Source organism: Branchiostoma lanceolatum, chromosome 4 (genome assembly GCF_035083965.1).
Source record: "Branchiostoma lanceolatum isolate klBraLanc5 chromosome 4, klBraLanc5.hap2, whole genome shotgun sequence".
In the NCBI taxonomy this organism is placed as follows: domain Eukaryota; kingdom Metazoa; phylum Chordata; class Leptocardii; order Amphioxiformes; family Branchiostomatidae; genus Branchiostoma; species Branchiostoma lanceolatum.
Window position 1 is genome coordinate 29434747 of NC_089725.1, and position 15288 is coordinate 29450034.

The 15288-nt window shown below is 46.7% G+C and overlaps 1 protein-coding gene across 1 annotated transcript in view; it reads right to left on the minus strand.

The window, feature by feature from the left end:
• LOC136432035 (TALPID3 protein-like) overlaps positions 1-15288 on the minus strand; it is a 148396-nt gene that overhangs the window by 68177 nt on the left and 64931 nt on the right. The gene's annotated exons all lie outside the window — the stretch shown is intronic.

Genomic DNA, 15288 nt, shown 5'->3' on the forward strand with positions numbered 1-15288 from the left:
GTCACTCGAAACGTCCGGAAGTAATCTCCGTATCATACCCAGTTGTAGAAATCGATTTGTCTGCAAAATATTATTTACCTGGTTGTCTTAAACCTTCATAAACGTACGATATGTGTTTATGTATGTGGATATTGCCAATAGCTTATGTTATCTGCCGACCGACGTATTAACCCCCGCTGTGCTTGAGCACCTGCTTCATTCTGTGCGCGCGGGCGGCGGTTGGTTATTTATTGGCGGGCTGTGGTCAATAAACCAGGCAGGGCGATAAGGTGGAAGGGGACCGCGAGGTTTGATTTCACAGCAAACACGACTTGTCAAAGCCGCCAAGATTAAACTTTCCCCAGTCCGCGACGCGCATTTGTGGAGTCTGGCTCGATCGATGGCCTCCATAACGCAATTACGCGAGGATTCCATTTTCATCCATCAATGGCATCACCGCTCTCACCGGACGGGCTCGCTCAGACGGACGCGGACGGACACCTCATGACGGCCGATCATTCTAGCCTCCTCTGTAGGCTTCCCGGGCAGCGACGGCCTTTATTTTGGGGGGAACCCTGATTCACAATTTTCAACATATCGGGACCGTATCTACTTGGGGGACAGCGGTTACGGGCTGCAAGCAGATACGGTCCCTTAGCAGATACGGTCCCGATAAGTTGAAAATCTCGAATCAGCGCTCCCTCCAAAAAAGAAACGCCGGTGCTGCCCGGGAAGCCTGCAAAGGAGGCTAGGCGGACACCGCCTCTCCTGACGACCGACCCCTCATCCTGACACCGGCGGCACGCACACCCAGAATTACGTGTGACGTCAGTGCCTAGTGCTCTCTCTCCAGTGCAGCAGGGCATTGGAAAATTATTGTTGTGTTTCTGATCACCGTCCTGAAAAAGACTGAAAAACTAGGATCGATAGGAAGGGATTATCGTTTTTCTTTTCTTCCTTTCCTTCTTTTCCTTTATTCCTTTTATTTTTCTTTCTTTCTTTTTGCTTCTTTCTTTTTATTTCTGTCTTGATTTAAAATTTAAATGCATCAGAACACTGGTATTTTCGACATCACATATTAGATATACATTGTACAAGCACAACTTTCTATTGCGACAGAAATTAGGAAATGTCGGAAAACAATTCTACAACGTTTTCATCACTCAGATCTCAAATCGGAAATTTTATGTCCCTTGCCAGTGGTCGACCCACACACACACAAAAGGCTACTAAGGATCAGCAGGTTCTTTCTGGGGTCGGTCATGTAAACGGAAACACAACATTTATTCCCCAAAGCCCAGCCGCGCGTGATAAGAACCGCGGCGTCACTATAACCGGCCCCACACACTCCCGCTGCACCGCGCGGTGACGTAGCCGGCGCGCGCCGAATCAATAAAACAGGAGTGGGGAACTGAGAAAAACACCTGTTACTTCCTGTTTGCGTAACTTCGGGTCGGTCACGACGGCTTCCTTTCTTTCTTTCTTTCTTTTAAAAAGCGGTGATGCAGTGAAACTTTCCTAGAATTGCCTGAAGCACGGCTGGTCGTACTTTCCAAGCAGAGGAGTGGGTCCGGTTGGTTTTAGACGTGTTTTAGGCCTTTTTGTCGGACTTTCTAATTTTGTCCCATTCTCATTTTCGACATCATGAAAGAAAACGGGAAAATAGAACGCCCGATAAAAACGTACGCCTACAACACGTCAAAAACAAGCCGGACCCACTCATCTGCTTGGAGAGTAGGCTGGTCGTAGTTGTCATCCTGTGCAGCTATTTATAACAATCAGCCTTCCAATGCTTGAGAGAAGTACTCTCACAAGTGTCATTGATGAAATTTTGAAGGGCCGCTGCTTTTGTGGTTTGGAGTGCGCACGGCGGAAGCTATCTCCCAGCAGATGAAGTGATTTCGGCACGTTTAAATTGTGCGCTTTAAGTTGATCTTTGGCTGTTTTCATACAGCACTGCTAGAAAAACACCTCCATTGCAACCTTCCAGGATTGGCCCTTTTTGTGCGCTTCTTTCTTATCATTTGCTGACTAGCATCAATACATCAGTTGCAGCTCACGTTAGAAAAAGGACTTTGTTGCCTGACCGACTTGCCTAATCTCCAAAGCAGACGTAGGGTAAGTACCCAAAGGGAAAAGCGCAGATCAAGACTGAAGCGGGGTGGAGGGGGGGAACAGTAAAGCACTGAGCCGGACCCTACGTCTGCTTGGAGTTTACGGAGATCTTCTTCTCATCTCCAAGTAGATATTGGGATGAAAATCGTTACGTTTTATTCATTAAGTTATCTATGTTTTTTATAACGTATCTTCCCGTTTCTGTTACAAACGGAACAGACACGGGCAGCCAGGAAAATGTACAGATATTGCCTCTCAACATCTGCTTGGACCCTACGGAGGAGTTTGTTGACTTGCCGACTTGCCAGGGCCGATATCCATTCATTCCTGTGACAGCAGGAAAACGTACAGATTCTGTCTCCCAACATCTGCTTGGAGCAGCTGACGGAGGAGTTTGTTGACTTGCCGACTTGCCAGGGCCGATATCCATTCATTCCTGTGACGGCAGGCACGGGGGGCGCGAGCCTGGTATGCCAAACACAGCGCAGCGCAGCCGGATGCGATAGCCGGGTCGTAACCCCGATGAAAGAATCCCTTTCACTCATTCACTTTCAGCACCGCGGGGCTACACGCTCCTCCACAGCGTCCTTTCTTTCCCCTAATTAGACCCGGGCCTGGGCATAGCGGGGCGCATTCACTGGGGCGCATTAGCGTGTGAGCGTTTCTCTGTGTCCTGGGAAAGAGAACGCAGTTTGTGTGCGCAACGCATGCTGGGAAACTCAAACTATCCTGGGGACGAGTGTTTTGCCGCGGGAGAATGCCAAACTCCCTCCCGTGGCAAAGTAGGGTCCGTGACATAACTCCCCTCCGAGCGCAATGTAGAGAGGTAATCTTAACACCCTAACAGCGCCAACGATAAGGTACTTTGTAAATCTCTGTTTCTTATAACATAACACACTTGAGCAACATTTTACCCCCCAAGATAGCGAACTTTCGTCTTGTTTCAAACGTGTTTAGTTAGAAGAAATAACGGTTAACTACCAGTGTAGAAGGTCGCCCGTTACGTACTGGTGTACACAACTACGTGCGGAGGAACAAGAAAGGCACAAAACAAAACAAAAACGACAGCTGTGAATTCCAGAAGTTTATTTTGTTGAGCTTGATCGGCAGTTGATGTGACATAATTCTAAGCCCACGATAAACCTATGGCTTCTTCACGGCGCTGGGTACGAGCGTGGCGGGGCTAGGTCCGGAGGGAAGGCCGTGTGTGGCGTGTGTGTGTGTGTGGCGTGTGTGTGTGTGTGGCGTGTGTGTGTGTGTGTGGCGTGTGTGTGTGTGTGTCTGTGTGTGTGCGTCTGTGTGCCTATCTGTACATGTGTGTGTGTGTTTGTGTGTGTGTGTGTTAGTGTGTGTGTGTGTGTGTGTGTGTGCGTATCTGTACATGTGTGTGTGTATGTTTGTGTGTATTTGTGTGTGTGTGTGTGACTGTGTGTGTGTGTGTGCGCGACTGTGTGTGTGTGTGTGCGTGCGTCACCAAGGACGTAAAAGCTTGGATCTCTGAACTTGGATAATGCTTTGAATTAGCATGAAATAAAATAACACAGTAAAATTGCGAAAAAGCAACTAATGTGTGTGTGTATGTATGTGTGCGTGTGTGTGCGACCATGGACATGATAGCTTGACTAATGTTTTGAATTAACATGAAATAGAATAAAGACAGTAAAATTGATAAAAAGACCTAAATGACACGGGAAAATTACAAACTACATGGTGGGAAAAATTCAGATTAAAAACTTCCGCGATCCTCCGATCATGCCTACTTATGGCTCACGCCTAATGCTAAATTAGACCTCCCCCTATAAATAGCACCACCGGGAAAACGCTTCGATTTTACGACAACGCGTGATCAGATTCTCTAGCTGTAGATCTAGACCAGACTCGCATTAGCCTGGGTACCACCCTCCATAGTTTTATGCCACTGGCTCATTATTTTCGCTGGCTAACCGTGTAAACAGTGGTAAACTACGGAGGCTGGTACCCAGGCTAAATCCCAATTGGAGTCATCTGACAATTTTGTTTTAGCGAAACACGCGCCCCGGCTTGTTTTGGACGTCGAAACTTTCTATTTTGTCAGATTTTCTTTCTGTCCGCCAGCCTCTGCCGGAGGAAAGCCTGACAAAATAGAAAGCCCGATAAAAACGCATAAAAAGACGTCCAAAACAAGCCGGAACCTAACGTCTGCTTGGAGAGTAGCAGGCACGAGTGTACTGTACACCTTTGGTCGGGCGACAGGTGAACAGCCGAGAAAAGCCATTTCGGCTGACACCACTTTGCGCAAACACGGAGTCCGAGCGGTTCCGATCATCTATATTTTAAGTGCCGAAATAAATTGGACGGCCTCGGCTTCTCATTAAAGCCACATCAAAAGAAATCGATGCGAGGAAGCGCCATTTGACTCATCGATTTCGGTTCAAAAGTGTCTGTCGGCTTCGCCGGGAAGGAGAATTTTTAATAAAAGAAAAGCGCAAGCGGCGGAGTGGCGGGGGTTGACGGTTGGCGCGCAGCTCACGCGCGGTGTAAAACTGTAATTAGAGCCCGTGGTACCTGAAATGTATTCTCCAAGCAGACCCAACGGTTGCAAAGACCGTATCCTACTGGCAGAAGGAGTTTTTATTGCAACCGACGGTGCCTGACAACTTCTCTGGCTGACTGGAGCTTTTCTGGCTAGCTTGTACGATTTTAGCACCGTGGAGATCTGCTTGGAAATTACTAGCCTCTACCAGGCTCCAGATGCGACTGGAAAGAGTAGAAATCGGCAAAATAGACAGAAAAACATGCAAGAGGAGTTAGTCTGCTCTAGGGGTACAGTTTGCCGCTCTGTGGATGGCATATTGGACCCTCTCTCCGTAGCCAACTCCCTTGGCATACTATTCACTCTTAATCCAATTTCTACTATTTTTCCAGCCATCCTGCAGGGCCTGGTAGATCGAGGCTAGGAAATTACCTGAAATGGCCCGGGGAGCGGCCTGGTGCATCCCATCGCGTTTGATGCGCGGTGGAGACAGCGCCAGACGACTTCGGGCTGCCGCGCGGCTTCGCCTGACTGATACCGCAAGTCGATAAGGAGCCGCAGCGCCGGTGGGCGGATACTTTCACTTTTCAAGTACAGATGTAGTAGTTGTCTTCCGCGAAAAACAGCTGACTACTCTACGATGCGAGATAACGGGCCATCAACCCCTGGCGGCCTCAGACAACTTTCGGCAGGCGGGGAAGAGTTTGCAGTCTGTGGTAATAATAGGATATGATGAGGCCGTATTACGTCTTTAAGCCCAGAAACCCCTGGAAATAAACTTGTTTAAGGCAACTTTCTCAGTCCATACCGTGCTTTGGTACGGTAATAATAGGACAGGAAGGAGGCCGTTTTGCGTCTCAGAGCAATCGCCTAGAACCCCCTGTCAGTCTGGGAAGTAAACTTGTCTCGTGCAACTTTCGCGGCCGCGCGGGGAAGATTTTGCAGTTAGTACCGCGCAGTGGTAATAGGATAGAAGGAGGCCGTTTTGCCTCTCTGAGCAATCGCCTAGAACCCCCTGGCAGCCTGGGAAGCAAACTTGTCTCAGGCAACTTTCGCGGGAAAGACTTTTCAGGAGGAGGAGGAGGCCGTTTTGCCTCTACATCTCTGAGCAAGAGGGTTACCTTCTTTGCTCTCAATCACATCGAAACCTCTGGCAGTCTGGGAACTAAACTTGTCTTATGCAACTTTCACATGGGAAGAGTTTGCGGTCAATATCGCCCAGTGATATTAGGATAGGATGCCGTTTTCCCTCTGAGCTGCACACAGAGCATTAAAACTCTTCAATCGCCTAGAAACCCCTGGCAGTGAGTCTGGGAATTAAACTTGTCTCAAACAAGAGCAGTCCGTACCATGCGGTGGTGGTACATAATAGTAATAGGATAGGAGGAGGCCGTTTTCCCTCTCTGAGCATTAAAACTGCTCAATCGCCCGGCAATCGCATTTCCTCCTTGGTGAAATGTTGCAGTGTGCAGACCACTCTTATAATGAAGAAAAGACACCAAAACCCATTTTCTCCCGCCCGCGCAGCTAACTCCTTTGCCGTTACGCGATAGCCGGGGGGGACGCACTCCGTGGAACGATCGTTTGTTCGGGTCGATTCAATCCTGAACGCGATCCTCTGAACTTGCGGGGGCACGGAACATAAATATCGGGTGTAGAGTTGCGCCGCCCGCGGCTGGACGCGCTCCGGGCGGCTGATTGATGGGAGAGGGGAGGAAACAATCAGGACGCTCCCATCTCTCTCTCTCTCCCGTCCTCACAGACAAATGGGCGTGCACAGGGAGGCCAGCCTCACAACTTTTCACCTCCATCATGGAGTCCATGAAAAATGGAGGAGTTTAAGTTCGCGGTGATTTCATTTCGCGGTGGGGAGAAGATTAAGTATTTTCGGTGGTTTTAAGTTCGCGGTAGCGCTAAAACCACGTGTGCACAAAATCACCCGAACATTTCAACAATCAGGACGCTCCCATCTCCTTATCTCTCTCGTCCTCAGTCACAGACAGATGGGGATCGGACGTTGTGCACAGGGAGGCCAGCCTCCACACTTTTCGCCTCCATCAAAAATGGAGTTTAAGTTCGCGGTGATGTAATTTCGCGTTGGGGAGAAGATGGAGTGTTTCTGGTAGTTTGAAGTTCGCGGTATCGCTTAAGACACTGTACAGTAATGGAAACACCGGTCTTAAAAGTTCGCAGTGAAGTGCTCGCCACAAAAACCGCGAACACAAAACCACCGCGAAAATGTCAAGAATCTCAGTATTGTATTCGGTGTGTCTGTCTGTGTGCGTATCTGTTTGTGTTTCTATGTATTTGGATGGATTGTGACGATATTTGGTAGATTGTCGGGAAGACGAAGATCAAGGTTGATTGAGGGCTTCCTGGCGGCTGTCCTCGGTACTGCAACAGAATTTCCCGTTTTCGTATCTTTTATCCTGGGCGTGCGATAGTCTAGAATTCTCGTTGGCAAATAGCTTTTGACTTTAGAAAAAAAGACCCATAGTTAGCTGTGATCATTAGCTTTTAAACTAGATATCGCGATTTCATCCTGGACAGCAGATATCTTTCGTTCCTTCAAAACTTCATATCTCCCGATTGATATAACAACAGATGTTTGGGGCGAGTTTTGAGGAGTCTCTCGTTGCCAGGTTTATCGATTTGAAGAAGCGGGCTGTGGACCGCTGCGGGCGGCCAGGCGGGCACCGTCGCATCGCGCTGAAACACCTGTGTGCGCCACGGGGAAAGATGCAAGGGAGCAGACAAGACGAACAGTCGATCTTACGGCGGGAAAGCAGCGCGGTATCGATCGCTTTCTGCATGGGACACATCACAGAGATTCGCCGCCGTCATAAAACGGCCTCTGAAGGTCACGGACGAAGCACTTTTCACCAACTTTTCGTACCGTCGATCAAAGATAGGAGTTAAGCGTTCTTTTCAATCAAATAAAGAGAGATAAAAGCGACAAAGACGTATGAATTGTGGCACTGTGCTTAAGTACAATAACTTAAAATACAGCGCCACCAAAAAAGCTGAATAAAGTTAGACCAAAACAAACTTAAACTAGTTAAAGGCTTCTGACAAATCAAACTTTGGCATGTGGAACTGTTAAGCACCACATGCACATCCCTCTTGCTTTGTCCACATGACGATGGTCAAATAATAGATATGATAAAATAATAAACAATCAAATCTAGGGTAAGCTTGTCTAAACTCAAAATATTCGAAAGTAGAACTAACGACAGAAAACTTGTGGCGCGAACACGAGCGTGGATACAAAAAATCAGATCAATGTCGGGCACAGCTTGAATCTTTGCGACATCATTTAACTCTCGGCTGAAACGAGAACGCGTTCACCCCGTCATCACGTGGGCGCGCGCTCTGTCAAGCCGCACAGATGAAAGACGGAGAGGGTCATCGCGGGGCCGCTTTTCTCTCGCCGCTTCCTGACAACTGCCTCTGACGCGAGTGCGATCAGGTGGCCCGGTACAAACGGGGACGCCGCTTCAGTCGCCGTAATTGCAACATACAGAACCACCGCCGGGTCAGGTCCCTGCGGACGGCGCGCTCCCGGGAATAACAACACACGACGCACGCACTAAGCGCCTCTTTCATCCCTCTTAGAAGCACGGAAATGAAGAATATGAAACGTTTCCTCAGCCCCCTGCATGCGTTCTTTTTTTAGAGATGAAAAAAGAGGAAATGAGGAAGCTAAAGAACGGTGAATGGTCCGGGGTAACTTTCTTCTAGAAGTCGCCACACCCACTCATGCTAGGGTCACATTTCCTTACCGGGGCCCGGCCGGGCTGTTTGCGGAAACAAAAAATCAAAGTGTATGTCAATAAATGTGCACAGGCTATACTCTTAAATGATTTCGGGTGCGTTTTGTGTTTTTTTAAATTTTTTTATATCATACTTTTCGTTCCCAAAGACTGCCCGGCCGGGCCCCGGATTAGAAATGTGACCCTAGCATTAGTTGTTGGTACGTATCGTTGTACTTGTAGAAGACCTTGCCAAAGTCGCTGTATTTTTGTTGTGTCAACAAAAATAACCTCTATAAAGCGACGACTCAATTCTATTGCGATGCCAAGATCTTTCTATCCCTAAACTGTTGAATATTCTGGCTTCAGGTTCTTAAAACGTCTACTATAGTAGAAATGTTGTGCAAAAGCCAAACACCTTCCGTTCAGGTCGTGTACCTTTCCCTGCGAGAAAGAAAAGTATCACATATATCTTGGTTTTAAGTGGACGGGTGAATAGTTCGTAAAAAAATTCTACCGCAGCAGAAATGTTGGGCAGAAGCCAACTACCATCCATTCAGTTGAAAGACATGAGTTTCTTTTTCTTTGCGATGTAAAGAAGTAGATAAGATAGTTAAAGGGTGATGCATGGTCCAGGGTAACTTTATAGAAGTCGACGAACCCTAGAGCGACAAATCAAAATCTAGTGCAGTCTCTAAAGTGCAATGTATCAAGGAGGGGACGAGCGAATAGTTCTCTTAAATTCTACGCGATAGAAATGCTGCGTAGAAGCCAACCACCACACTTTCTATTCAGCTAATTGTTGTACTTTACCCAGCGAGAAACGTTTTGTGCTATAAATGTTATTTTGGCTTCAGGGGACGACCGTAGAGTTTTGTTAAGAATCTACTACAGTAGAAATGATGTACAGAAGTTCAGTTCGTGTCCTTTTCACAGTGCAGAATTTACAGGTGGATATTATCTGTTCCAGTGCGCGGTATCGGGGACGGGCTGGCGCGTGGCTGTGGCGCATCACGCCGCGGCATGCCCCCGGGGATTGACATGCGCGGCAGCACGTCAGCGGGCCACGGCGGCATCCCATGGATCGTCCCGCGTATAGATCACGGCAAAGATCAAAGCAACAATTCCAGTCGTGTGCGACGCGGAAGGCTGTGTGGATTCCCGCCCAGTCACCAATAATGCGCAGTCAAGGAAGCCTCAGACGTTATCGTACCGAGAAATCTGTCCAAGTCATCAAATATAGTTGTTTGGAGAAGGCGATGTTTGACAAGCTCTTCATCAAAAACTGCACGGGCGTTTGAGCGCGCGGGTTGCAAGTTTCAAACAAGACTTCGGTGCCAGGATTTCTTGCCAGCTTATCAAGTTGTATCAGCTTTAGCAAGTGTAAGGAAGGCAGGGTTTGATGTTGTGCTTCGCGGCAGATAGCAATATCAGCACCATGGCCAGGGACGGCTGCGGATCGGAAGGCTGCGGAAAGCTCCAGCAAAAACCGCAAAGTGCTCAAGTTTCCTTTCTTTTCCAAAACAAAATCACCTACAAAAAGAGGAAGCAGCAAGTTTCAGACTAAATTTTTCACTTTTAAAACTAAGCGCGCGTCGACAAATGTAATAAAGGTTGGGAATTAGTGCTGTGCTTCGTAGTAGATAGCACGGTCAGCACTAAGGACGGGGACGGGTGTAGAATTAAAGGCTGTGGAAAGATCTGCATAAACCGCAAAGCGTTCCGAACTTTTACTTGCAATAAAGACACAGTGGTATCGGGTTTTACTTTGGATGTTTTGAAGATACGTAGCCTAACGGAAAGATCACAATCTACCGATCAACAACTTTCAAAACTTTCCTTTCAAGTAGAACACCTTCAGTACCAAGGACAGGGACCGGTGAAGAAGGAAAGACCGCGGAAAAAAGCTCTGCAAATATCGCGAAGCGTTTCGCAAGTTTTTTTCTTTTTACCAAACAAAAACATGTCGTACATAACATTTATTTGCGGTTAAGACACAGCGGTGTCGGCTTCAACCTTTTGTGATTGGAAGAAACATAAATTACCCAACGAAAAGATGACAATCTACCGATCTTATACTTTCCAAGTAGAGGGGCACTGCACCACTGACGGAATGCCGCTGGGAGCATCCAACGACCTTTCCGCGACATTGTTTATGATCTCAATTATGCCTAGGAAACGCGACGGTTCCGAGTTAAACGCAGGTTTGGGCTGGATTTCACGGAGAGATTTACCGACTGCACGCGACCCTTCTGTGATGTTTTATGATCGCTCGCACGTTCTTACATGGCCGAACATAATCGGTACGCCAACCCAGTAGCTAGGAACGTAATAAGAATAAAATGTAAGAATATAAAGAATCAAAAACACGTCCTTCCGGCGGGATTCTGCATCGGAGAACGGACTCCCAAAGCAGAGGCGAGACTCTGGCTGGTTTTTGACGTCTTTTTGTGCGTTGATTCGTTGTTGTCGGGCTTTCTATTCTGTCAGATTTTCTTCTTGTCCTACAAAAACGAGAAAAAAAAGACGTCCAAAACCAGCCGTAGCCTAGACTCTGCTTGGGGAGTAACTTGAAAGACTTCCCTTTTGTCCACCATCCCGACAAAAACGCCAAAAGAGACGCGTCAAAAACCAACCGGAGCCGAACCTCTGCTTGGAGAGTAACTTGGGAGGTTTTCCCTTTGTCCACCATCCCGAAAAAAAACGCCTTAAAAGACGCCAAAAACCAACCAAAGCCGAACCTCTGCTTCGAGAGAGTGCTGGTAACTTGGAAGCACGCCCGCCCTAGCGTGACGCTGTTCTGCGCGCGCTCGGGGAGGTGACAGATTGCGCCGTCATGTGTGCCCAGCGGCCACCTTCCAGACGATTTAACTCGCGCCCGCGGGGAACGGAAGGGAAGGATGTTGTCTCATTAAGATGCCGTACTTCTGATGTTGTGACATTTTGTCCTCCCGCCATTAGAAGCACTTTACCGCGTCGATATCGCCGGTGCCGTTTGATGGGCGGGCGCCTGCGGCGATGCCACACTTAGCATAATTGTCGCGCGCTTTAAAGCGATATCCCGAGAAAAATGGCTGCTGCAAGTAGCCAAACATCGCTACAGCAGCAAACTTGTGACGAGCCGATAAATTCTGGAGCGGGAAAACTTTTTAAATCAGCTTTTTTTTTCTATCCGCCTGAAACTGAAATGATTTGAATTATAACGGCCCAGACTTTTGTTTCTCTACTTTGTCCTTCGCTTGCGGTTTGCTTGTCATTGATGGATAAACGTGAAGGTACTTGTGATTCATCTACCTTCTTTTTAAGGTGGTAAGCGCAAGTCAGAGTCCGTCAATATTTAGGTTCTAAAAACAATGCAAAAACATTCACAAGTTGCGAATTCTGTCTTTCAGATTTTATCTTATTATCACTAAAAGAATTTTATTGAAAGAATGTGTAAGTTTTGTATAATGAATGCAGTGGAAAATGAAATACATTTCATTTGCCAATGCCCTCTATATGACGCCGAAAGAAACGAATTATATAAAACAGCTTCCGTTAATTCTCCTAGCTTTCACCATTTGAATAGCTTACGAAAATCCATATCACTACTCAAATCAACAAACCCACTTACGATACAAAACGTGGGTCTCTTCATTTTCCACTGCCTTCAAAAAAGAAGTCAAACCCAACCATAGTCGACCTTAGTTAACTTAGAACTTTCACAGTAAACTAGATAACCATTTTTGATTCCCATGTATTTCCATGTACTTGTTTGTCTGCAATTAGCTTTTGGGCATGAACTTGCAATAAAGTTATTAATTGAAAACATTCAAGGCGTAATGATAACACAGAGTTACAATTTTTCCGTGCAGAGCACCTATCTTCAATCATACTGAACTTACCCGAGCCTTCCCTCACAAGTGATGAATAATTTCATACAGCTGAAGGATTCTTTCTTCAAACTAATGGATCATTGCTCAACCCAGCCCCTCGAGCTATAGCTATCAAGGGGACAAGTTTGAGAAATAAAGTACTGTCATTACTATTTGTCAGGACAGGACAGCTTAACATTTGGACTGAGACGAATGCTGTGTGCCAGGGACTGTGCAATTAGCACTAAACCAGTGCTGCATCTGAATTGTTCAGCCTTTGGCATAACATGCTAGCTTTGTGCTTGGTCAAGGATAAACTATTCAACAGAATAGTACTGTACAAATATTTTGAAATCTTTGCTGAGTGTTTTTAAGTTGACAGTTTTATTTGTGATAACCTCTCACCACAAAGTCATAACACCTACAGACATTTCTTAGGTCTTGCAGTGTTCAACCTGCAACCTCTGATTTTCACGGTACCTTATTGAAATAAAAGTGAATTTAAATGGTGTGTGTTGTGTTGTGTTTTGCTTCGTTGGCCTAATGGTTAGGGTGTTTGGCCCAGAACCCGGAGGTCCTGGGTTCGAATCCTCTGACATGCCTCAGACGTTGTGCCCTTGAGAAAGGCCCTTTACACAGCTTTCCTCACTCCACCCAGGTGTAAAAATGAGTACCTGACTTCGGTTGGGGAGGTAAAAGGCAGTAGAAGGAGAGGGCTGGGCTCCGCCTTCCAATACCATGTCCTAGACACAGTGGATAACAACCCAACCCCAAAACAGGCTATGGGACATTTACCTTTCTACAAACTTAAATGAATTAACAGCACCTTTCTTCTTACAACTACCCACAAGCAACATCTTAACAGTAAGTACCTACCAGTAAGTGCCTTGTCGCCATCACGCCGACGGCCAGGAAATAATGAGGAGTAAGAAGGATGAGTAGTCCGTGATTGATGCTGTGTTTTCTGTCCGTCTTGCATGTTTCTTGGAAAGACTAAGACGGCTTTTCTGATAAGCCGCGGCTTTCCTTAGATGCCAGGACTTACAATCTATCATAATGAAATAAGAAGTGTAGGGCAGGAGGGGAATATCGGTACATTTGTAATCATACTTCATATGATGTACCGAGACACAGAGTCAGCAAAAATGGGTGACGTGGGGAGGGGGGTCAGGGGTAGGGAGGAGGGGGTAGGTGTGCAGTAACTGGTGATCGACCCCTTAAGGTAGTTATGGGACACCTGAACTTGCTGATAAAGTTCACAGTACAAGGATCTACTCTGTGGTCAGACCTTGCAAAGAAACAAACAAATAAACAAACAAACAGCATCACATGGTATACTGACAGACACACATGTTATGTGATTTGCACTATCGTCCTATAACACTCTTGGAAACAAACAATTTAATAACACTGCCACTTCCCTATTTCAGGACAATTCGGGGCAATCATCTAATCAAACCAAAACAGCTGTGTGCATCTTAAAAGGGTTGAGATCAAACAATACGTTCTGATACAAAACCTTATTGTGTGTTTAGGTCCCAAAGGGCCAAGCACAAAGCCATATACAGCAGGGACACGGTGCAGGGGAAGCAGTTCCGGTCTTGATCTCTCTTCCATGTAACCATCCATTCTTAATTGAATCCCTTGCTACAGGCTAACTCCTTCAAATCAATTGCAGGTATTACGACTGCAATCTCAGCCGCCAGTCCCGCGGTAAGTGCGACGCGATAATCGAGACCAGAACCGTGCCGCCGTTAACGTGGCTGCTGATTGGCCATCGGGTGCGGGTGTCATCTCGCTGATTTCGATACGCCGCGCTCGCGATGCTGCGCCGGCCAGTTTGAGTGGAGCCTCCCAGCTATTCGTCTTAATTCATATCTACTTCCCGCCCACAACACAGACAGTCGGCTGCCCGGCTTACTTACATTTCCATCCCAGGAAAATAATCCCTCCAACACGCTATTAACTCTCCTCATGCCTACTGGGGGCAGTGCCAAATCCGCCCAGTTGTCATGATATTTCTTTTTCCATAAATCTATTCCAGGCTGCAAAAGCATAACTGGTGGAGTTAACGACGCCACAGCAATCCTGTCCCCGAGTGTGAGTGATAGCCATCATAATGAACAGTACATTCATCTGACGAATTGGAACTGTGCAGGTATTTCTGATTTCTACCTGCACCAGTCTATGTACTGGGTACATTGAACATACAAGTTGGTGCAGGTAAACTTGAAGCAATGCAGATTTTTCTGATGTCTACCTTCACCAGTCTATGTACTGGGTATATACAAGTTGGTGCAGGTAAACTTGGAGATGTGCAGGTATTTCTGATGTCTACCTGCAGTTGACCTGCACCAGTCCATGTACAGACGAAGCCACTTAATTGCACCTCGGATAAACGCACCTTCCATTTAATTGCACCGAATCCCAATATCCAAAACCGGTTCCCATTCACTGCATTGTTAGTGACTCCGCATATCTGCACCGCTCATGGTCACCAATGTCGGATAACTGCACCAATTTTTTTCAAAAATCCTCGACAAGTTAACTGAAAAGGTGCGCTAAAATCGGCAAACGCGGTACAAATGAGCCGATACCTGCCGGTGTAGAGGCGCAATACCGCCAATATATGTTTAAAACTGTTTTGAGTAGCAAAAGAAGGCGGTCTCCATTGACATTTACGTTGATAGGAATCGTATGGGAGGTCCCGGGCGGGTCACCCGTAATCAGTAACCAAGTTTTAGTTTCAATTCTAAGTTTCATGGCGATACATGATTTACGTAAATCGACAACTGCACTCTACGTAATGTAACACAGAAACTGTTATCCCATGAGTGGCATGGCGATGTTTCAGAATGCCTCCCCTGTAACATTACGTGTGTTGTAATGTGGTAGATCGCATGGAAAAGTGAAAGAATGCAAAATCCTTTAAAACAGGTTCGTAGTCATTTCTTTATTTTCAGCAAAGGGTCAATGAATGAAGTTAATAACTGAATAATTTCGTCTGTTTTCTTTGTGCTAGTGTTTCTGACTAACGATACACCCCCTCGCCCATGGTGGTGCGGTCCAGCTGGGC